This window comes from Falco punctatus (genome assembly GCF_963210335.1).
Source record: "Falco punctatus genome assembly, chromosome: Z".
NCBI lineage: Eukaryota > Metazoa > Chordata > Aves > Falconiformes > Falconidae > Falco > Falco punctatus.
The window spans coordinates 56829863-56853730 of NC_137586.1; the positions used below are offsets into that span (position 1 = coordinate 56829863).

The 23868-nt window shown below is 37.4% G+C and overlaps 1 long non-coding RNA gene across 1 annotated transcript in view; it reads left to right on the forward strand.

Moving 5' to 3' along the window:
* Positions 1 to 21846, forward strand: part of LOC308056708 — a 29255-nt gene extending 7409 nt beyond the window's left edge. The window contains exon 2 of the long non-coding RNA XR_013924937.1: positions 14 to 21846. This is a non-coding gene — a long non-coding RNA (uncharacterized lncRNA). The remainder of the gene's footprint in view (positions 1 to 13) is intronic.
* Positions 21847 to 23868: the final 2022 nt, after the last annotated feature.

Here is a 23868-nt window from a genome sequence, read left to right on the forward strand (position 1 = left end):
CTGTGGGGTGAAGCAGGAGAAAAGGCAGGAGGAACTGATTTGGTTTTGTTGGATACCAGCAAATAACAGATAACAGGGACCTTCATTTAGACCTCTGTTTGTAACCATAGACTTTATATTTTCAGAGCCCCAGCACTTTTGATAGGCCTGGCTGAACTTGCTAGCTGATTTCAAAAGTTATTGCAGAAGAAGGTAGGGAATGAAAAAGTAAACAGAGCCAAAGCAACCATATGTTTTTTTCATTGGGAAGCTCTACTAGAAGGAGAGTGCCAATAATGTGTGGGAAAGAAACTAGCCAGTCTTTCGAAGACTCTCTCTACTGCTGACTTGCCAAACACCCCTAAAAATCTTAAGCTTGAAGTTTGTTAATATGCTTCTTGAACAATCAAAAAATGTCATCTCCTACATGTAGATTTAAGCCATCATAAGTCTGTTTTAGAGAGCTGTTATACTATTCTAGGGTAGATCAGCTTTTTCAGGATTTGCAACAGTAATAGACAGGTCTTGTTCCTCTGGCCTTTTTCTTGCTTTGCTGTTTGCATGCTAGTATATCTTGAACTTGTAGTGGTCTCCTTCCCTATCAGTCCTCCCAAATTCAGCTAGTTGGCCAGCTGGCCTTGGTTGGTAGAGCATTGGCCAGACACACATTCCAGGTGAAGTGCCACAGCAAAAGGCATGGTACTAGGCAATCATCAGGGAATTGCTTAATGAAATCCCATAATAAGGCATTTTTTGTGCTGTGGGCCCTCCTCTGTAAATATGTATTATTGGGAACTTGCTTTTCTTTTGCTAAGCATTATTGTTTTGTGACCTTATGCATAAAATGCCTATTCTTTGTATCATGTCACTGTAGCCTTAGATTTTATAATTCACTGGAAGTTAAGAAGCATAAAGTGACATAACAATATGCCACTATATATAACACTGTATTTACACTTTGAACTTTTGTTTGCATGGCTGTTTCAGTCAAAAGCCTACCCTACTCATGTCCCAACCTGACAAAGTTTACACTACAAACATTTACAAATGCAGATGTTTGAATCTTCACCTCAGCTATGAGAAGACTACTCTTATGCATCAATATTAACAACCAATACATGTGTACACTAATATAATTATTATACTATTATAGCAAAACCTTGGACATTATGCCTCTTACATACTGGAGTAATGCAGTTTTCTCACTAGAGCAACTGAAATCATGTATTGCCTTAGAATTGGTCCAAGTTGTATAAGACTGTTTTATCCCCCTCTCGGTTTTACCAATATAGTGGGTAGGTCATGCTAGGAGTTACGCTAATAAATAGTCTTTTAGTACTTCAGTACTTCTACGTGTAAATAAGTTTACAAAGAGGAACTGAGTGTTTTCAGTGTTTGAGTCTTCAGTTTAGACTAGCTCTGAGAGGAGTGGATAACTGATACTTCGAACATGCAGAAGTTCAGTTCAAAGAGAAGATTTATTGCTAACCCTACTGCTTATGGAAAAAATAGACCAAAGAAGTTGAGTAAATCATATGAAAACTCCTTCTTCCCATAATTAAAGGGAGGGTAAACAGGAGCTCTGTCTGAAAGAGGAATCATCCTTCTGTACTTAACCATATAACATACAAAACGTACAGAGGTTTATTGAAATGGCCTACACTATATTGCTGTATAAAACAGCAACAATTGGGGTTAGACCCATGACTTGCTCTTTGACATTGAGAATGGTGAAAAGCAATGACTTTGAAGCTGAGAAGAGTCACAACAAATGCAAAATATATTAATACCTTCAAAGCATTTTTACTGTCATTAAGGATTTGATCCTCAAAATACTCCTGTGAGGCAGTGTTATCCCAGGTTGTATTAAGAAAATAAAGGCTAAAAGTACTTAGACAATAAATGAATTAAAATGATACAAAAGCAGCAGAAGAAAACAAGCCATAGGATCATAGAATCGTTTAGGTTGGAAAAGACCTTTGAGATCATCAAGTCCAACCTTCAACCCAGGACTGCCAAGTCCATCACTACACCATGTCCTTAAGCACCACATCTATGCATCTTTTAAACACCACCAGGGATGGGATGGTGGTTCCACCTCCCTGGGCATCCTGTTCCAATGCCACATCACCCCTTCCATGAAGAATTTTTTCCTAGTATCTAATCTAAACCTTCCCTGGCATAATTTGAGGGTGTTTCCTCTTGTCCTGTTGCTAGTTACCTGGGGTAAGAGACCTACCCGCACCTGCCTACAGCCTCCTGTCAGGTAGTTGTAGAAAGCAGTAAGGTCTCTCCTGAGCCTTCTCTTCAGACTGAACAACCCCAGTTCCTTCAGCTGCTCCTTATAAGACTTGTGCTCCAGACCCTTCACCAGCTTCATTGCCCCTCTCTGGACACACTCCAGCACCTTTACATTCCTCTTGTAGTGAGGGGCCTAAAACTGAACACAGTATTCAAGGTGTAGCTTCACCAGTGCTGAGTACAGAGGGACAATCACTTCCCTGGTCCTGCTGGCCACAGTCTTTCAGATAAAAGCCAGGATGTTATTGGCCTTCATGGCCACCTGGGCACACAGCTATCCATCAGCTAGCACCCCAGGTCCTTTTCTGTGAGGCAGCTTTCCAACCACTCCTCTCCAAGCCTGTAGCACTGTGTGCGGTTATTGTGACCCAAGTACAGGACCTGACGTTTCTCCTTGTTGAACTCCATACAGTTGGCCTTGGCCCATCAATCCAGCCTGTCCAGATCCTTCTGCAAAGCCTTCCTGCCCTCAAGCAGCTCAACACTCCCCCTAAACCTGCTGTTGTCTGCAAACTTACTGAGGGTGTGCTCAGTTCCCTTGTCCAGATCATTGATAAAGATATTAAACAGAACTGGCCCCACAGTACAGAGCTCTGGGGAACACCACTTGTGACTGACCACCAGCTGGATGTAACTCCAGTCACCACAATTCTTTGGGCCTGGCCACTGAGCCAGTTTTTTATCCAGCATGGAGTACAGTCATCTGAGCCATTGGCAGCCAGTTTCTCCAGGAGAACGCTGTGGGAGATTGTGTCAAAGGCTTTACTAAGGTCCAGGGAAATGACATCCTCAGGATTTCCCTCATACACTAGATGGGTCATCTTGCCATAGAAGGAGATCAGATTTGTCAAGCAGGACCTGCCTTTCATAACCCCGTGCTGCCTGGGTCTGAGCCCCCGGTTGTCCTGCATGTGCCATGTGATAGTGCTCAGGATGATCTGATCCAAAATACTCCCTGGCACCGAGTCCAAGTGATAGGCCTGTAGTTCCCCAGATCCTCCTTCCTGCCCTCCTTGTAGATGGGTGTCACAATGGGTAACCTCCAGTCTTCTGGGACCTCCCCAGTTAGCCAGGACTGTTGATAAATGATGGAGAGTGGCTTGGCCTCCACCAGCTCCCTCAGTACCCTCAGGTGAATCCCATCTGACCCCATGGACTTGTCCATGTCTAACTGGAGCAGCAGGTCACTGACAGTTTCCTCCTGGACTGTGGGGACTTGATTATCCTCCTCCTCATCCCTGTCCCCCCCAGGTCAGGGGACTGAGTACTCAGAGGAAAGCTGCTCTTAGTATTAAAGACTAAGACAAAGAAGGCATTAAGCCTTTTCCTCACCCTTTGTGGCAATGTTCCATGCCACATCCAATAAAGGATGAAGATTACTCCTTTTGTTTCTCATGTATTTGTAAAAACTGTTTTTGTTATATTTTGTGGCAGTGTGTTCTAGCCGGGCTTTTGCCTCTCTAATCTTCACCCTGCATAACCTTGTGACATCTCTGCAGCTCTCCAGATCTGCCTGCCCCTCCTTCCAAAGGTGGTAAACTCTCCTTTTTTCTCTGAATTCCAACAAAACCTCTCTGTTCAGCCAAGCCAGCCTTGTTCCCTCGCCAGCTTGTCTTCTGGCAGATGGGGACGGCCTGCTCCTGCGCCTTTAAGACTGCCTTCTTGAGCAATGTCCAGCCTTCCTGGACCCCTTGGCCCTTCAGGAGTGTCTGCCAAGGGACTATCAACCAGATTCTTAAACAGGCCAAAGAATGTCAAGGTGGTGGTTCTGCTTACTCCTCTCTTTACTTCTTTGAGAATCGAAAACTGTCATCTCATGATCGCTGTGCCCAAGGTGTCTTGCAACCACCACATCACCCACCAGTCCTTCTTTCTTTGTAGACAGCAGGTCCAGTGGGCATCCCCCCTGGCTGGCTCACTGACCAGCTATGTCAGTGTCTGTCTTCCACGTACTCCAGAAATCTACAAAATGTTAACCTGTTGGGACTTTACAGCAAGACACTGAAGATGTAGCAGTCTCTGACTGCATCTCTTTTCTCAATACATTAATTGCATAATTCATTAATTTGAATTAAGAAAAGGCAATGAGACCTCAGATTTTTGAGGCCTTGTCTGAGACAGTTCATCAACATATTAAAATGTGAATCTCTGTCTTAGGGTCTTACCTACAAACTGGGATAAAAGTTCTTTCTGAAGTTATCAACACCAAGTTTTAGTATTTCTACCAAGAGATTATGGAAGTTAATGACTGTAGAGCTGAGAACTCTAGCAGGAAGAAACACCTTAGTGCTAGGAATCTGTTAACTGAGGTAGGAGAGGGCTCGGTCAACCCTAAAGCCCAAAGAAACGTAAGAGTAATACCTTTGCTGTCAGGCTATCATTTAAGACTCCACTGTCCACTCACAAGAAGTAAGGAAATTAAAAGAGAGGATTTGCATGATGTGCTAGAAAATATCAAACCACATGTGAGAGCACGAGCAGAAAAGATAAAGTTCTGTGAGCTCATGGCAAGTGTGAACTGGAGGCAAATTAGAAAGCCTCATGAACATGTAGAAAGTGACATGGCTAAGGAGAAATTGTAATGTGAATTTTAACATTTTATTTTTGTTTGTTTCTGCTACAACCTGCAATTTAAAGTAAATAAGTTATTTTGTCCTTATGACTTGTCTGTGAAGGAAACTGAATCCTTTTATCTTAATCTTCTGGTTTTCATGGTGACAAATTCCACTACATGTGGTAGGTCGGCTTTGGCTGCTGCTGCCGGGTGCACATGGAGCTGCTCTCTCTTGGTCCTTCTTGTTAGCAGAATGGTGAGAAAGTAAGATGAAAAGCTCATGGCTTGAGGTAAAGACAGGGAGATCACTTACTAATTGCTGTCACAGGGGAAACAGAGTAGATTTGGGGAAAATTATTTTATTTCCAATTAAAATAGAGTTGAATGGTTAGAAACAAAATAAAATACCTAATCTGTTCTTTCATCTTCCTGCTTTTTTGCATCTCAACTTCACTCCTTCATTCCTGATTCCTCTACCTTCTCCCCCTGAGTGGAGCAGGGGAATGGGGAATGGGTGCTGGGATGTCTGTTACAGCTCCTCTCTGCCACTCCTTCCTCCTCACACTCTTCCCCTGCTCCAGGTGGGTCCTCCCCATGGGATACAGTCTGTCACAAACTGCTCTGACATGGGTTGTCCTATGGGCCACAGTTCCTTCAGGATAAACGTGCTGCAGCATGGGCTGTCCATAGGCTGCAAGAGAATAACAATTCCACTGAGGTTTCTCCCACAGGGTACAGGGGAATCTCTGCTCCAGTGCGTGAAGCACCTTTTCACCTCTTTCACTGACCCTGGTTTCTGCAGTGCTGTTTCACATATATCTCACTCATCTCTTTGAACTGTTGTGCAGTGTTTCTTACATGTCTTCTCAGCTATGCCCTGTGTTGGGTCCATTGGAGCCACCTGGAACCAGCTGTGTCTGGCATGGGGCAGCCCTGGCCCCTCCTCACAGAGGCCACCTTGCAATCCACCCCAGCTACCAAAATGTTTCCTTGCACACCCAATACACTGAGATATTGGGTCACTTGCACAGTAATCAGAACTTCCATATCTCCAAAAGATTTCATATTGCACTCCTACTTGAGCTGCTCAGGCTCCTTGAGAGTTGCTACTCCAAAATTCTGGTAGTTATTTTTCTGGTGGCTGACAGTAGCTAGGTACGCATCCAGGTAATATCGGCACTGCTGAGCCTCAAAGGGAGTGTGTAGTATTTGTTCAAGGGTGATAGTGCTTCCAAGCAGAGCTTGAGAGACACAAGTCAGGATTGATTTTTGTCCCATGGAGGGCCATGAATTTCATGTGCATCAAGATGTGGGTTATGCAACAGACATTTAGCAATTAGATAAATCCTCCTTTCGATGGCCCTGACAAAGGCATTTGCTGAGGTGCTCCTCCAATTCCTGAGGAAGTCCTAGTAAATTGCTAGCTGTGTGGCAAGGCTTTGAGGCATCTGAGGACTGCAAGTAAGGACACTATTGTATTGCAGGAAGTTGTGGTCTTAAATGTATAAAGCTGCACAGCAGCAGAAAGCGAGAGGTATGGAGCTGGCTGTGAACACAAGCTGCGCCCTGCCTGTATTTCTGTCAGAGGAGGCTGGGAACAACTGGCCCCTCCACGACTAACAGAACTTCCTGTCCTTCTTTAAGGCATACAGGATCTGGAGGGAACTGGCAGAAGGTTTCAACCTGTTTCAAACCTGAAAAAGACTCAGTGTTTGAAATTTAAAACAGTGTCCCAAAAGGACAAGAGTAAGGATCAAGAAACCATGTATTGTTTTATACATATGTTTGTAAGGTTGAGCATGTGCGCTTTAGTATGCTATTAAAGACAGCATGAGTAAAATTCTGTGTTGGGATAGTGGCAGATCAGATCCTAGATTTTTCAAATCAGGCATGCAAAATTGCTAGACATCATGTTTGAGTTTCTGCAGTATGGCTCTCCAGGTGCAGAACAGAAGTAAAAGCATTGCTGTACCTCAGAGAGTTTTCATCAAGCTCAGTAAATTACTATGAAACAAGAAGATGCAATAATATTGTTTGTTAAAGAAAAGCCTCAGAGGAAACTAATGCCTTTATATTCATGGCAGGAGTGCATTTGGCCATACTGTGTTTTAAAATGAAGAATGTTCAGTGATATGGATACCAAATACTCCCCTGTATACTGGGTAAAGCAGCAGTGCTGTGTTGTTTGAATGTGTGACTGTCTTTAAGAGACCCTTAATCATATAAAAAACCTGACAACTTAGAATTTAGAAAATGTCAGATCAAGTATATATAGACAGCCTTAATGCAACCTTTTAGTTGGGAAGTACATGTACAAACATGAGAATTAGAAATCGTACTGCAAAAATACAGCTACAATTTTTGGAATATACAATTTAAAAAAGAAAAAAACCCCAAATCCTAAAACTTTGTTATTGAAATTGAAGTAGCGAATTTTCTTAGTGAGTGATACCAGGTGTCTCCATTTAAAACAAACCATTAGTGTTCAATTAGTTAATTCTCCTCGTCTTTAGCTGCAGTATGTGGTATCATGATGATTCTCACTATTATTACATATATAAAAAAATATATTCACATTAAATGACACACCTCAGTTCAGCTGTTCATGCAAAACACTGCTTTAATTATTTTTTTTTGTGGTTGAAGATACTTTAATTCACAAGAAATTCTACCACATCTTTCTATATACACAGACTTCAAATGCAGAGATTCTCTCTTCTCTCCGTCTTTTAGATGTCAGAAGTACGTTTACAAAAAATTTCGGATTCTTGAGTTTGGAATACACAAAGTACTGTGTTTTAATTAAAGAAAAGAAAAAGAAAGTCTTAGATAAGCATAAAATGGCAAGTTTTGTTTCAGAAGTCCAGGAACTTTAAGTCCAATAGTGCTCTTATCTTTCAACTTTGACTTTGACCATAAATACCAGACAGAAAAATATTTTTGTGATGTTAAATGTCATGGTTGTAGAGAATAGGAATGAGTGCTGCTACCTTCAGTTCATTTTAATTTCATGTGGTATACCAAGCATTTTGATAAATCATTTAAAATATACACTGACATTAAGGAAGTATATGCATACATATTAAAAGGGAGAAAACTATTTGCTTAGTCTATATATTATTAAATCTTATTCCTGAGCTCCAAAAATGTTATCAATGTTAAGACTAGTGAGGAAGACAGAGTTCCTCAAGACAAAAACTATGTGCAGTACCATGCTTTGGTACATTCTGTTACTGTGAAGAATTCCAAAATTGCATTTATGAAAGTAGAAAGATAAATAGTGACTTTGAATTGCTTGAGATCACACAGCTGTGTGCACCAGATCTGACAATAAAGCAAAATTTTCTTGAATATGGGAATTAGAGGTAGATTATGCTTGGGAAGATATCCTATGACTGACACCAAAAATTTACATTCAGAATTATGTAATTGAGGATTTCTTATACTAATTTTTAAAGTAATGTCTATTTTAAAACTTTTTTACTTTGTATATCACAGTCACGTGAGGTAAGTCAAACCTGAAAAGAGCTTCTTATGACTGACAATTCCAAAACATGAATTCTGTTGGAAAATGAAGATATGTCTTATAACAAGCCAACAAAGAACTGAAACTGCTTGTCATCAATGGTTATGTATAAATAAATACATATGTCTTAAAGTCATTCTTCCGCTAGGTAAGAAACATTTGCTGTTGTAGTGCTGTGGTTTTGGGGATTTTGTTTGTTTGTATAATAGGATTTTTAAACTTGTTTTTATAATCAACACTTAGAGGCTTTACAGCTTATATATGAGTGACAGTAAGTAGAGAGGGAAGTCTTGATTATAATATGGATACATGTTGCTTCCTTCAATACACACTAATTTTTTCACATCTTTAAACAGTCTACAGTCCTGAAGCAATTGTATTATACAATAGGGAGCATGATGAAAAGTTGCTCGCAAAGGTTGATAGCACTAGTTTTCCTTTGTATTTACAAAGCCTATCTTCACCAAAAATTAACAAGAATATGATATAGTTTCTTCCTTTTGTAAGAACGTAGCCTAAGGAGTCATCTGGGGAAGGGGTGAAAAATGTTTGAGTAAGAAAGGGAGAGGTAAGACTAATCATAAAAGGTAGTAAATCCATTGTTTGGGTCCCTGATTGACACTTAAAATACCACTTTAATTCTTTGATCTCTGATTCAGAAGCAGGATTCATGCATGCATTTTTCTTGTGTGGGAACCTAGACATTAAACTGTGAGATCTAAGTTCTGATAAACTTTTCTTGCAACATTTAAGCTTTTCATTATGAACTCAGATTTTAACTTCACTTTAGGGTAAAGAAGGAAATCCTAAGAGATTATTTTTTTCCAATAAAATTCTGTTCAAATGAATCAAAATCAGCACATGGGAAGAAACTGAGACATGAACAATAGCAGCGTTTTATTTTCTGACTCATGGATACTGCAGCCTTCCAAGTATGGTTAAAGTTTTGAGGAAACTTGGTGTAAAAGAATGGGCAAACTGAAACTTGTGAGACTTCAACTCTCAGCTGGAATGAATTTTTGCGTAAAAACCAGAGGTGATCACTTCCATGGCTTCGAGGATCATGTTAAAGAATTGAATAGTTGTTCTCTGATATGTTAAGAAAAGCAGCGCTATAATTTAAAATCTTAGGGGATTATCTATTTTATGGTCATATGGGAGCTCTAAGTAAGCATGTGATCACGAATTCCCAGACTTCCAATTGAAATTACCTCCAACAAGGTGGATTAGGCCAAATACTGTGTCTTTGTACTATAAACTATACACAGGTCTATGGTTTATACCATCTCGCTCATCATTCTTAAGAAGAAAACAGGATTGTTTCAGTGGCTAATGTTACCCAACGTAAAAAACAAAAGATAAATCCATGAAGCTATCAGTGAATTAAAAATAGTACTTCTTCACTAGAGATTCTTGATTATTGTGTAGCTGTTGTGCAAAGGTCTGTTTTCAATGCATTCTAGTAGTTCTGTGTGCATGCAGTCTGAGATGCACTTCTTAATCTATAAAATGTCAAAGTGTGTATTCATTGCATTGGTAAAAATGAGTAATTAGTAATATTTGAAATGAAAAGTCAAACTTCTATAATACAGTAAATTTTCTTTAATTAGTAACATTCCCTCTTCTTGAAGTAACATGTTCTGCAGTGGAAATTCTTGGAAACTAATTCTATGTAGGCAGCTTCTCTGTGTTTTAAAACTCTTTTTTTTCAAGAACTTAACTACTAAGTTTCAGTTTACAAAGTAGTATGAGGGTTTAATTTTGTCTGAAGTAATGTATGTTATGAAAAAGTAGTAAAATTCAGGGAAAAAAGGACAAGATTTACAACTGTTATGAAACAAACTCTAGAAAACCATAGGTGGAACAATCAGCTTTTGTCAAAAGTATGACCTTGGATGTTCTTCAGTGAGACTGTAACTTTTATTAATTAAGAAATTGATATAGTTCTGCAAACTTTCACAGTTTACACTAGCAAAGTATCTATGCTATTTTATTTGATAATAGCTAATAATTTATAACTAGGTCTGTGATGGTGGTCATCTTTAGTGTATATAATCCTTTTTTTTTTTTTTTTTTTTTAGCCTCAGTTTTCAACTGTCTTCTTTCCTCTGAGCTATACTTTGTTCTTACTATGTTGGAACAACTTAAAAATTTCATGCTAAGATTATGGTTGTGACCTGTTAAACATGTGAGGTGTTTAACAGCATCTGACACACACAGATTATCACACATACTAAAATAAAACTAAATTTGTAATAACAATTAATGCTAGTGACCAAATAAAATCTTTCTGAGCTGAGGAAGAATAGCACATTGTCATCAAACCATTACTTTCATATAATGGGAATATGGTTTTGTAATAGCTTTTAAATCTGGTGTTTTCAACATTGGTAAGTTGCAATGCAGGATACTACTAGTGGTTGAGCATTTATTCAAACTAAATTCAGTAACTGGAGAAAATTCTGTTCTAACATGTTCTTATGTTTGTATTCTGAAACTTGATTTTGTTTGAAGTGTCAGTGTGTAGTAGATAGAACACCAGTGAGAATCCTAGCCAGACCCAATAAAATTATTTAATTGAATCTTCAGTATTCTTTTAGTGTAAGTTAGTTTTACATATCTTTATAGTCCTTTAATCTTTATAGTCCCAAAATAGTCATAATTGAGTTGTAATAATCCACAGTTGCTGTTTATAGAATGTATGTATGTTATATTGAACAGGTATGTAGATCCGCTAATTCTAAACGATTGCTGATGACTTGCCTTTAGTTTTTTTTGGTTTGGGGTTGTTTGGTTTTTCTCCTCCGACCCCTTTTTTTTTCCTTTTTTTTTTTTTTCCTTTTTTTCTTTTGTTTGTTTTGCCTTTTTGGTTTTTTTGCTAGATTGTTTTGGGTAGCTACTACATTAACTCAGAAACTTGAGGATCTTATTCCCTTCTAGAAGGATGAACTCAGCAGATAAATTAAGAAATACTGTCGTTAAAGCAAAATAACTAAATTAAAATCAACTAATCAAAATGATGCTATAAAAAATGTTTGCTAAAATCTCTTTACAGTTTGGTATGGGAATAATGTGATCTTCAGAATAGATTTAGTATTGAGATAATGTGGAATTCTATTAGGCACAATCAGCTCAATTGTCTTAAAACTTCTTTCTTGTAAGTCATCAGCAACTTTCCCATGTAGCTTTTCAAAGGCATTTGCTAATCAAGTAGCCCAATATTTACTGTGTGTAGCAGATGCAAGTTGCAGGGCAAACAAATGCCTTGGTGAAAGTTTTATAATCATTGCATATACTACTTCTGCCAAGGTCGACATTTAAGTGTCTTCAGTAAGCTTGTGTGAACTGCATCAAACAGACACGTGAGCTATGACTGACCCATCTTGCATGATCTTTGAGTAATTTCCTATAAAAAAAAATTATTTGGCAGGTGCATGGTTCTGACTTGTAAATACTCACTATGGGTTCAGGGAACAGAGGTATTCCCAGATAGAAGGTAATAGACATCAACGAGGGCTTTACCTTTATTAATTTTTTTTCTGGGCAGAGTTTACTGCTGATTGAAAGTACAGCATTGATAATGTGGTAAAGGACTTTTGTTACCTTACTCCTCATGACTTCACATCATGGTTGCAAAGTCAGACTTTCTAATATGCAATTTTAGGTACCGTTCTAAGAACTGTATAAGAAATTTAACACTTTTTTAATTTGAAGGCTTATGCCAAGGTTTATAGTTCTGTATACGTGGGATTTGATGCTGAGCTATGAATGAGGTTCAACATACGGACTTCTCAAAATGCTCTGTTATGTTGTGCAGCTGTTAGAATTATGTTATGCAGCTGTTAGAAATAACACAAGTGTAATATTTTTCAATAAGTTTGTAATTTTATTTCAATTTTTTGTAATTCAAGTGACATCTTAGTGACAAATGTCTTTAAATACATGATCAAAGTAATTATTTTTTTTTAAGGAGACACAAATTGATAGAAAACTGAGAAGTCTCCAACTGTTAATTTAATAATTGATATAATTGTCCCATTGCAGACTTTAAGCAAAAGGAGCTACTTAGGCCAAATTCTAAATTTTGAGGTACATTGTTCCTGAAGTTTTAATAAAGTTCATCAGTGACAGGTTGTTCTGACAGGTCACAGAATTTCACGTGGTGAAGTGGGGAGCGTCCATGTCTGGAAGGGAATAGGGAATTGTTTCTGGTGCATTCTTATGATGTGTCCAGGGTAATGAAAAATCTTGCTGTGCCTAAGTTATTTGTTCATATTGTTCTAAATGTTGTGTATTGGTATTTTTACCAACATATACAATATTGCTGTGTAATGTTCTGTTAGAACAGGGAGAAAATAGTTCAAAGGTTCAGGGAGACCATCTGTAATAAATAGTTTATATTATCCATCATTTTAAGTGGAGGAATATAAGCCATGATGTGGTTTGGATAGTTTTTTAGCTATGACAGCTTGTTTTGCAAAAAGCTACTTTGAAGGTAGATGTTTTATTAGGTGACCAGCAGGTAGAGGGTCAAAGGCAGAAGTGTGCCAGTGTTGACTAATTTCTTGCCAAACTGGGACTGACTTTCCTTCGTGGATTTACATCAGTCCTATCATAGTGTAAGTGTGCCTAGTGTCCTCTGCAACTGCCAGAAAGGTTATTGACTGACAGGAAAGCAACGCTCTCTTCAGCTGTCATCCAGGACAGTGTTTTTTCAGGTGAACCTTCCCTGCTTGTATCCTAGCAAAAGAATGATACAAGGTGAGGATTCAAAATGGAGTTACCATGACTGGAAGTTTGGTAGTTGGGTTCAGAAGGAATATTTAGGAATAGCCACCTGTATAGTGTCTATAAAGAAAAAGTTAAGAAGCAGCTTAATTATGGTCTATATATAGTCAAGGAAAGGGTTTCTGATAATAGCCAGCTTTAGAGTTACTTGGAGGTAAAGCAGCATTTTGAAATCTGTTTTGGGGGGCTGAAGTTAGCCATTCAGACTAGAAATAGGGTAGATTTTTGACAGCAGTTGGAACCTAGTATAAAGGGATCACATAAAGATTCCTGATATACAAGTGCCTATGTATATGCAAGATGCCTTACTTGCTAATGTCCTGAGTTCAGGCACATGACAAACTTGATGCAGAAACTGTTGATGACAGAATTTTGGTCTGTATGGCATAGAATTTCAGACTAGATTCTCAGAATGGTTCCTTACTGATCTTTAATATCTGTGTTTCAGTATTTTAGTGTCTCCAAGGTAGATCAGTTCTATGTGGCTTATTATTTATGGGTGTTAAGGTTTCACTCTGAAGGAGTACTTAACTTGCTTCACTTTCCAGTTGGAAATTCCGCATTTTTCTCCTTTGCTCTCTCTGCTTCATTATTTCTCAAAAAGGGATTTCCTCCAGTGGCTACACAGTCTGCCTTCCCTTGCTTTTAGGTCATGATGAGCTGATTGCTGTCCTCAATTCTGAAGATCACATCATTAATTCTTCTGATTATTTTATGTTGTATAGCAGCGTTTGTGGAGCAGGGACCGTATACAAAAGTTGCTCCCACAGTTAGAGAAGCTATTTGTTGTAATACAAATATAAATTGGGTTTTATGATTTGTTACCAAATGGTTTGGAATTAGTTTAGAGGGGAAAACACCATATCTGTGTGAGTGTTTCTCTATTATTCTCTATTCATATTTTTTATTTGATTATTATTTCATCAGTGTAAGAATATTATTGGTCTTATTTATGACAATAACAATACCTACAAACAGGAGAACTAATGTTTGTTTCACATGCTGTGGTAATCTTGTGTCACTCACAAGTATTCCAACCCATTTGACCCTGTCACAGTAGTCATAAGGGAATTCCTGTTCTGATTCTCTTAAGTTGTGGTTATAGAGAGAAAAATCATCTCAAGGATTGCAAAAATTACAGAATGGTTTTGCTTAGAGAGAATACTCTGTGATTACTGCCATTCTTTGTATGACTGAAGACTTTAGAAGTACATAAGGCTGACTGCTGATCTCCATACAGCTTTACTTGAAGTAGTTGTTACCAGGATTTAAACCAAGGTTTATGTGAAACACACTGTGCTATTTACATGTTTGCTAGAATAGTGGATGCTATTATTTTTATGAGAAGAATTGCTTTAATGTCTACCAGTTGATTTTGCAATGATGGCACAGCAAAAGTTAAAAAGTGATGTGCTGGTTTCTGTTTAAGCAGGTGATCTGTGAATGCAAAGATGTTAAAGAACAGCTTTCCCGTTGTTAGTGTTCACTGCTGAACATCTGTTCTTGAGCTGTACACAAATATAGTAATTGTTATTGATATTACTAATTTTAAAGTATTTAGTGCCTCAAAACCACTAAAAATTGGAAACTCTGCAAGATGATCAATGGACTGAATAAGCAAGCTGGTTAAAGATGTGTTCTGTGCTGTTTGGATTAATTTGTGGACCATCATAGAACACCTAAGTCACACACAAGTAGGTAACAACTATACACTTTATATGAAGATACGTAGACACACCAGCCAGCAACTAAGCACCCAGCCAGCCACTCTCTCCTGCCTACATCTCCCCTCCCTCCAGTTGGATGAGGTACAGAACTGGGAAACCAAAAGCAAGGAAAATTTATGGTTTGAGATAATGACAATTTAGCAAGTGAAGAAAAGTGGAAAAAAAGAACAAGGGATGCAAAGGTGGTTATTTTCCATCTCCAACAAGCACATCAATGCCCAGCTTGTCTCTGAGCATTAGCTGCTTTGAGATGGCACACCCAGTTTTTACTGCTAGGCATGCCATTATACGGCATGGAGTTTCCATTTGGTCAGTTTGGGTCAGTTGTTCTGGCTGTGTCTCCTTCCAGGCTCTTGTTCACCACTGTCTTACTCCCTGGGGAGACAGAAACAGAGAGGGCCTTGACTCTGTGCAAGCACTGTTGAACAATGGCCAGTACAGTGGTGTGTTATCAACTCTGTTTTGGTTATGAATGCAGACAGGGTTCAATGCCATATAAGTGGCTATGAAAAAATGTAACTGTATCCCAGCCAGAGTCAGTACAAGTATACATTTACCCCCATGCAATGTTTTCAGAATATAATGCATAACTATTACTATGCTGCGACTTGCTAGACAGCCTTAACATCTTTACTGCTTAGTTGCTACTTCCTATTTTCTGTATGCATGGGGCTTTACTAGAATTCTAAAGTGCTTTCAAGCACAGTTCTGTTATGCAAAGTTAAGTTACAGTTTCTGTATGGTTCACTGAGACAGCTTCCTTTGAAATTATCCTCAGCTGCATTGTATTTACACTGAGACTTAGGCAGTGTGAAAGTGAGTGATAGAGGAGACAATGTTTTTGCTGTTGTGCCTTGAAGAGATATTCTAGATGAGGAAATTGTATAAACGGAGACAGTTAGAAGTGCTCTTAACTTCACTAATACAGTGGAAGGACTAGCATGACTGTTACAAATTGTTAGACAGGGGAGCTGAAGCTGGCACTAGTAGTTACTTCATATGCAGACACTGATTATGGATTCACAATCCAGCATTGCCCATGTCTGAAAATTGAAGGGATTTTAGATACTAAAGCCAATATTATGTATTTATCTTTTTGTTGTCTGTGCTATGATTTGAATTGGGCGACTTTTTAAGATACTTTCAACAAATGTTCCCTGCCCTTAATTCCTATTATTTGTAGGAAATTTGCATTTTTACATCCAACTGATTTACAATAGTCCTGGAAATCAGCTTAAAATCTTAACGAAACTTTGCAAATATGTAACTGCAAGTTCAAAGCACAATTGCAGTGCAATTTAGACATCAAAATCTGCTTTCAGTTTTTGAGGAACTCTGTCTAACTTAAATTGTCTTAGTTATGGCTAGGCTGCCTATCTGCTACAGTAGCAGATCGATGAGTGTTACTTTCCCCTGATAAAGAGTAACTACTTTCCCTACTCCCTTGCATTTTTTCCCATCCTGTATGTGGATGAAAAGAAAAACTAGTAAGCTTAAAGAAATTTTGTAACACTCTAGTAAGGAGCATCTAAAATGTGTTTTGGTATGGGCAAAGTAACTTTTCCCCTGTAACACAGTGTGGTAGTGTCCTTCTTGATTAGAAACCAAGGACATGTTGCTTTAGACTAACCTGTGCACAAATTCTATCTTCTTTTTTCCTTTTTTTTTTTTTTTTTTCCCCTAATATCCCTTATGTCCCTTTCATATGACAAATCTTCTAAAGAAACAGCAATGTGTGGTGCTGTATACATTATGGTTGAGCTGAGCTGTTCTTAGTTCTAGATAAATTATAGCTATGGCCAAAACCAAATAGGAAACAGAAGAGTATAGCAATCTAGGTAACAAATGAAATGTATCGAATATTTTTAGAGGGATAATGTAGAGTATATAGCTAAGAAAAAGTAAATTTTATTTTCATTGATTTAAAGGCCTTAGTATCCTGAAGTTATTAAGAAAAAAAAATAAAAACAAAAACCTGAAGAAAACCCAAACTCCCAAGTCCCCAGATCTGGTTCCTTGTTTGTATGAAAACTTTTGACAAACAGGAATCCAATTTAGTATAGCAACATCTTTGGAATCATCATAGATCTATATGAAAGAAATATGACCTTTTTCACACTGTCAAAATGTTGGAGAAGATCAGTTATTCAGCCTAAAGGTGAGTTTGTGCATTCTTCTGGTTACGCTCGAAATGAGCGTTATGTGCTCTCTGCTACTGTAAGCTTATGTACATTGTTAAGCCAGTGTGGGTTCTTCAGTTTCCTGTATGCTCGCTTGGTGAATATTGCCTTTGGATTACTACAAGATGTACACTGCAGCCAAGCTGCACTATCATTGCGCCATGGCTGATCCTGTTCTAGAGTTCCTCAACTGCTCTGTGGTTCTGTACAAAATCTTTCTGTGAGAAGGAGTGCAAATGTTGAATGAGGACAGACTTACCTTGATCTTAGCTTGTTAAGTTGTTCTTCATACCTTTTTTCTTCCATATAGTCACTATCCCTGCTTCTGCCTTAGCTTCTCAGAGAAGCTGTGTCTCAAATATGCATATCCAATAGTAAGTGTTAGCAATGCACTATAAAGTTAGCACGAGTTCTGGATTATGCTCTGTCACTGAAGACAGTGACACTGAGACAGCCCTGTTCTGATCACAAATTAGTACATGACATGATTAAATGCAAAGTAACTTTCTTACTAGTATTAAGATGCAAATGCTTATACCAAGACTTTAAGTTCAGCTGCCTAAATTCCTGTAAACTTGTACCAGCCCGATTAAACCAGTATCTTTTTCATTTCCTCCTTTTTATCCTGCAATGCAATAATGATAAAAATATGACAACAAAATAACTATTATTATTATCATCATCATCATCATTATTACTACAACAACAACAGCAGTAGCAGCAATAATAACAATAATCTGGAAGCAGCACGTTTAGTTTTAGAAAACTTCGGAAATATTGTTACTTAAAACTACATACTTCGAGATTTTGGCTCCCTCTAGTGAAAAAATGCATAAACGTTCAAGAGAGGCGTTCGCTCGCCCGCTCACACGTGGAAGGCACATCATTTGGGGATGTCTGACTGATGCATCGTTGCAGCTCGATCTGCTACACAAGGTGATCAATGCGGGACTTTGCTGACATAAGTTCAGTACTGGATGATCTTTGTTAGACTATAAAGACATCATTTTCTAAATTTTCTTTTAAGAGTATTTATTCTTGAAAATTTCTTTACAAGTACATAGAATGAAAGGCTGCTTTTAAGCACTTGATTGACAGTTTATTATATTTTAAAAAAACCCAACACATACTCCTTTACTTGTGCATTCTTGATATAATAAAAAAGAATGGAGAGAAAAGAATAGGTGGAGTGCAGATAAGGCATAATTAAAAAAAAAAAACAGACAGAACCACTTCTGGTTGAAGTGGATTCTGGGTATACCTATTCTGTTTCTAGTTGTCCTTAAATCAGCTTTCTTTTTCTTTTTCTTTCTCTCTGTTTTTTTTTTTGTTTTTGTTTTTGTTTTTTTTTTTTTTTTTTTGTTTGTTTTGTTTTTTGTTTTTTGTTTTTTTTTTTTAGTATAGGAAAACCAAGTGAGAGATAAAATCAGGGGATGTAGGAAAAGAACATGTCTAAAGAGAGAACAATTACACTGACAAGATAATAATTATTGTCAGATGTTCAGCTGAAGAGCAGCCTGTCAGATCTCAAGTTCTGTTGGTGTGGTTTAAAATATTTATTTCTTCTAAATGGTACATCTTTGCTTAAAGTGATTACATTGACCTTTCAAAACTTTCTACTAATTAATCAAGATGGCAGAGGCATAAGAAAGCAGAGTTCATGTTATTTGAGCAAAAGAAGCCTATTCTTTTTCATAATTTGTCAAGATTTTTTAAAATTCTTCTTCCATCCTGTTTTTGTCAGGTCAAGGCATGAAAAGTAAACTTCCGTATCCAATCTTCTGCAAAGATCAAGAGAAAATAGACTGTTGGGGTTTTTGTTCTCTTCACTCCAACCTATTCATAACTTAATAAAATTGCACTTTAAGCAAACTTAATTTTTCCCAAATGGGTTGTGTTTTTTTTAAAACAAAATTATTAGCCATCTCCAATATGTCTTTTATTGTGTTGTTCAAGAAAGGAAGAGTTTAAAATAAACAGGAAAAGACTGGGAAGAAGGACTAAATTCATTGCTTGTCTGAATATTTGTTTTTATTTTCCTTTACATGCTTCTCTAGTAAACCCAGTCTCCTTCATTTAATGTAAATTTTCCCAAAGGCACATATTAATTCCAACGGATGATTAATTGAAGGGTGAAAAGGTATGGTTATTTTCTGGCTAGGTGCTATGGTATTTTTTCAGTTGTGAAGTTACAAGAATTTGTGTGTATTATTCAGATAAATTGCTCTGTAATTTATGTTATTTTGTAACACGTACATTAGAGTGAGGTAAAATAGATTGAGTTTGAACACTTAAGCGTTCAGAGGACACAAGGGAGAAAGCAGAAGGAAGTAAATGCTGGAATGCATTGTGCGTTATTGCTTGGTACTAGCTTTTTTTTTTTTTTTAAAAAAAGAGAAACAGAAAATCAAATAATGACAACAATCTTTTGTCTCAGGAAAAATAGCAGTGAGCAAGGTTTATCAATGCTCTGTTGCTTGTCAGCTTCTTTCTAGTAGATAGCTACAAGTAGTGGAAGGCTTAAGAACTCTATTTATTCATTCATTTGCGTAACAGCTTTGTAGCCTGTTGCTTCATACTGTCTTTTGAACAGTGAAGAGTACCTGCACACCAGTGAGCACGAGCTGAAGGAATAGGAATGCAGTTAATTCATTTCTTATAAACTATTAAGCTCTATTTTACTCTTCTCTAAGGTCAAGGGAAACCATGACAATCATTTTTATATTACACATTAGTGGTGTGACTACTGTGTCATTCAGGAAAGGAAGAGTGAGGGTTTGCTGGTTAATAATTAAAAAAAAAATGCAGAGTGACAGATAATTAAGCTGTGTGTCCCATAAGTCCACAGAAATGTGTATCAAGGAGAAAAGCAGAAAACTTAACATGATAACATACCCATATGTGTTTATAGAACACATGAAACTTCTTCTAGGAAAGTTATTATCTTTTCTCCTGCACTAGACCAAAGTAAGGATACACAAAAAGAGAAGTCTAGATAAGAGTTTTGTTTGGGTGAGAGAGAAAAGTTTAAGACTGGGCTTCTCAGAAAGGTGGTTATTTCGTCTTAGGAAACTGCCTGCCCACAAGTGAACGTGTCAGTGAAAAAGAGTTTCTATTGCAGTTCACCAGTGGTTGGAGCTGTATTTTTTTGAAAAAGACCAGAATTGATTGCTAGTTCTCCTAGGAACCTGGGAAGGGCATGTAAGATAGTTGCAATTTGAGTAAAGTCTGAGATGGTGAGCTATTCATGACAAGCTGGCCATTTTAGGTAAGGGGGCAAACTTGGCCATATTTTCTTCAGAGACAGAATGACAGTGTTAGGTTTTCCTGTGGTATGCGTAGGAATGAATTCAATACAAGGAAATTAATTTTGTGGGAAATAAAAGGCAGCCAAGTTGAAAACTTAGCCTGAAAAGACTATCAATTTATACTTGCTGCTCAGCAGTACGTGATAGCTATTGACAGTAGTACACAACAGAACAAAGTTGAAAACTAAGATCAAGTTTGGGTTTGATTTCATTGTAGTCAGTGACAAAAAAGCTTATTCTGACAAGTGAGATGTTCACAATTAATAGAGAGCAGGGAAGACGATAAGATCTTCGTGTATCATACTGGAGCTAGATTGTAAATAATTCAGTAAATACTACAGTGTATTTCAGACTAATTAAACCTATTCTGACATGCTTTAGGTGGGACAGTATTGCAATCAATTGTAGTAATATTTAGAAGTTTAAGAAAGCAACTTGTCCAAGATCCCAAGAACCTGAATTGCTTGCTAAACATTACAGAAATTAAAATTGATTTTTCTGTGTTGCTTCTAAGCTTCAGTAGTGCACCTGGATTACACTGTCTCCACAACTGAGGAACTGAAACCATCTCAAGGAAGTTAAAAGAGGGTGTGAAAGGAACACCAAAGGCAGTACAGCTCAGAACAAAAAGAAAGCATATGTTGGCAATGCAAAGTAGCCAAAAATACAGTACTTGTGCAAAGTATGATAATTCCACGTCTGTCTGGAATATTATCAGTCATGAATCATACATATACAATCTCCCTTCATTCAGAAAATGAGCCATAGATATATTAACAACTGCTGTTTCTAATAATTAAAGAATCACATAGCAAATATTGCTGGTGTTTATAATAGCCCAAATTAATCAGGAATTGGACAAAGCGAACAGCTCTGAATAGTTGTTGACTGGAGCTACATGGATAATATCTTTCCTTTAATTAACCACAGGAAAAGAAAATACAGATAATCCAATTAAAAATTTTAGCAAATTCTGAGCTATTTTTTTCCTAGGACTCTAAACAAACTGAATATTTCTAATTCATATCCCAAACACCAGCTGGTAGACAGGAGATGTGCAGCAAGTCTTGATGCTATCTGTCAGCTATGTGGCAGGGAGGAAATAATAGTGCTCAAGGAATAAAAAAAGTTAAAGATGGGAGGAGATGTAAAGCTGAATGATGCAGGAGTGTTTAAACCCCTGAAACTTCAAACAAGCCACATATGGTTAAACCTAAAGTATGATTTAATGGAAGCAGTGAAAGTCATCTAGCTGAAATGATGGGCAAGTGTTTTTTGTTGTAAAGAGTATTAAGAATCAAAGATGTTGTTAGTAGGTTTTTGTATGACTGACATGTGTAGGAAGGTAAATCAATAACTTAATCTAAGTGCCTCAGGAAATTTACAGCTCATCCAGTGAATAGACATCATTGGATGATGTCTATTCATCATTTTTCCTACTAGTCCAGTGAGTGCCTCTAATTCTAGTCTTGTTGGACCTGACTATTTACAGTATTAATTAAATTATTTAATATAATTTTACTATTTTTATTTTTTATTTTTAATTCAATTAATTTAATTTATTAATAATTTAATAATAAATTAATTTAATTAATATTAGATATTAAATAATATTTACTGTATTTGCATTATCCACCATACTCATGATTTTGTAAGCCTGGATTATATTGCCCCTAGCCTTCTATTCTACAACAGCTATTCTACCAGCTCTTTCAGTCTCTCCTTGCATGGCAGTTGCTCCATCCGCTAAAAAAACCAGTCACTTTCACTTGTTGCCAATTGTAGTGCTTTTGCACTCTTGGACGAGTTAGAGCAAACTGTACTGAGCCCTCCAGATCTGTGTGGAATACACTTTTCCTTTAGGTGTTTCCTTTATTCCACCTTCTCTCTCTGGGTTAGAATTATGTAGTTAACCTCCTGTTAGGCCAGGTCCTGAGTTCCAGTGATCAGTTAAGATTACCTCACCAGGACTGATCTGCTTTCCTCTAATCCTTTCCTCTAGGAGCAGTGACAGCAGCAACCAGTGATGAGACAGCCTACTCCAGTTCTGAAAGCAAGTAAGAGCTAGCTGATCTCAAACCGCGCTCTGTATGAAAGACTCTCTTAAGACTTTTCTTGAATCTGGAAAGGACCAATGTTCCTTGATTTTCCCTGTCAGAGCCAGTCTTCATTCTAGGTTGCCTCTCTGGACAATCTCCAGCTGTGGACTTTCCTGTGTTGCTTTCTATATACGTGTCATCTCGTTAACTCTGCATTCACAGAACAGTCTAGACATGTATCTGGAAGTATGGTGCTGTGATGAATTTAGTTCCTCCACTGTTTCATAGGAAGAATTTTTTCTCCTTTTTCCATTTTTTAATGACCAATACAGATAGATTGATAGATTCATACAGGACAAATCCCAGAACCCAGTGTAATTTAAATACATCTCCATTCATTGTCATAAGAATAACTCACACAGTTTTGGAGTGGAAGAGGATGCATAGCACTTTAATTAAGGAGTATTACCATATTATTTTTCTAAATAAAGTGTTATTTTTGCAGCTTGGTAACTGAAAGCCACATTGTGTTTTCTATATGATTTCTGTTACACACTGGAATAACTTCTACAACAGCAGTATATTATCTGTATATTTGCATTTTTATATTAAGTTATTTCTGTTTGGCAAATGCATGGACTCCTTTTCTTCAATACATTGATTTAGTGCAATATTTTAATAAAAGTTATTATTAAATAAACACTTAAAGACAACTAAACTTTGTGAAATGGTCTTTTTCATCTCCCCAAAACAGAAAGTCCTCCCCTCCTTCCAACTTGGACTGAAGTACCACCACTTAAGAAATACAAAAACATCGTTTTTCAAAACCCAGAAATGATACATTTTACCTGATTTCTGTCTCTCTTTCCAGTATATCATGCTACTATATAATATATACAGAATTTAGCGGATGGAGCAACTGCCATGCAAGGAGAGACTGAAATATAAATAAATAAAGCCCGACAATATAATACTGAAGCAATGCACTACATAAAAACTGAGGAAATGTTGGTATTATGCTACCCATGGTTCTATTGAATTGATTTCTGCATGGCACATTAATAATGCTTAGTATCCCAAGTGTGGCAAGGTTTTTTCTACTTTTTTTATTTGTTCAATGCCAGTTTTCATATTGCATACTTAAAACATCTTGGAAAGAGAACTGTTACCTTAGATGTTTAGGTAGAGCAACTAAACCCCAGGCGACAAAGTAACTTCTTCAAAGGTAAAGGAGGAGTCACTGGGTTTGTTACCCAGCAGTAACATCAATCTTTGATTCTATCAAGTTAAGTAGCCTTCTAGGGCTCCTTGCCATTGTGGAAATGAGCTGCTGTTTTCTCCTCACGTCACATACGATTATATATATATATATATATATATATATATACGATTTAGTTTTAGGTAGTCCTACAAGGAGCAGAGAGTTGGACTCAATGGACTTATGGATACCTTCCAACCCAGGGTGT